Consider the following 1,825-nt stretch of genomic DNA (forward strand, 5'->3'; position numbering starts at 1 on the left):
ATCTATCGATCCTGTTCTACAAACTTTAAATTTTATCAACCCATCTTCTTAAAGCCCGTAAGTAGTTTAAAACAAACAACTTTGAATACATCAATTGAAAGTCTGAACCAAAAGATTGTTTTTCGGAATTTAAGTTTGAAAATCTTTTCGGTCTTTATGAATTTATATTTTGGTATGAAGTTCATATTGTGTCTGACTAACAGTTCGTGAGACAATGAAAGGATGGTTAGTGGTTGTGTTTACTGTGAGTTGTCTTCATCGAGATGTAATTGGAATTTGTTGATATGGTCTGGATTTTGGGGATTTCTAGCAGTGGATTAAAATTAGGGTTTATATCAATGAAAGATGAATTTGGTGTTTTTGTGAATTGATTCTGATTTTACAACAAGGGAGTGGAGATGCTCTTATGGTTTTAGGGTTTTCGATGTATGAATGACTCGAAAAATTGAATGACAGTGAAGAATTTTGGGTTAAAGAATTCAATGAGAAATCAATTGAGAAGTGATATTGAAGTTTCCAGGTCAGCCTTGGGTTCTTGTGGTCATGAAATTGAAGCTAAGATGGACACGAAATTATTGGTTTGAGATGTATACAGTTTTGGGTATAGTACAAGTGAAAAGTCAGGGAAAGAAATAGTTTGTTGCCATATGATTGACAACGAATGATGCATGATTGAGAATGTATTTTGAGTTTTTGTGTATACTCGGACAGTGGGTTTTTCTCTAATTTGAAATTGCATAGATTGGGGAGCTCATACAAAAAGAATGGTTAACTCTCTGTTAACTCTCCGAACGATGTTTTTGTCATCCAATGCAAGGAATTTTTTTTCTTTAATATCTTGTTTTAGGGTTCGGCATAATGCTCATTATTTTCTAATTTGTGCCTCAATTTCTCCAAGAGTTGTTTTGATGAAATCATAAATAAATCAGAAAAGATGTATGAACCGTCAAAAAAACTGTCTGAAAAGCTCTCACACAAGCTGAACCCCCTGTTGTCCTCTGCAAGCCCACAGGGACCACGTCAAAAAATTTGTGAGACAAAAGTTAGATGCGGTTTTGGTGTGGTTTCCAAACACGGTATGTGCAGAATCACTCTACATAATTCAAGTCATAGTTTTATTTGCATATATTGTACAAACTTCTTCTCCTTGAGAAAGTAATCCATTGACGTGCTCAATATCCTCAATTGTTGGAGTCATTTCAAGGTAGATGACACATTTGGTCTATACCAACGGTCAAAAAATTGGTTGATAAGAGTGCGACCAATCTTATCAAGAGTATACTTGATTAATGATAGAAACCTTGTTTTGCACATGCTCTCGAACTTTGACATATTTTTTATCAATTAGTAGAATTATTTTTATCATGTCTTGGTGTTGGTGAGGTTTAAGCAACAGTTTTGGGTTTTCCCTTGGATTTAACCAAACAAAAGAACAAATTATTAACAATAAAGTAACTAACGCTTACACCATAAATATAAAAATAAAATGTAATTTAGCATACCGAGATTTCCCATGCTAGTCGTGCAATGTGGTCTTTATAATAGCATAAAAGATGTGGATCAATTGGTTGTCCAGGGATGTCACTTGCTTCGACCGCTATTTTTCTTTTATACTTTATATCACCATCCTTGTTACTATTCTCTTCATCATGTTTATCACCATTTTCGTTGTCATACTCATAACTATTGATCTTTTTATTATCCTTATCACCAATCTCGTCATCACTTTTTGCTTCATAACTATCCTCATTCTCATCATATTCATCCCCATCACTCTTTTCCATTGTATCTTTTTCTATCTCATCCGACACTTCTTTACTTGGCG

Source organism: Papaver somniferum, chromosome 10, assembly GCF_003573695.1.
Source record: "Papaver somniferum cultivar HN1 chromosome 10, ASM357369v1, whole genome shotgun sequence".
NCBI classification, from domain to species: Eukaryota; Viridiplantae; Streptophyta; class Magnoliopsida; order Ranunculales; family Papaveraceae; genus Papaver; species Papaver somniferum.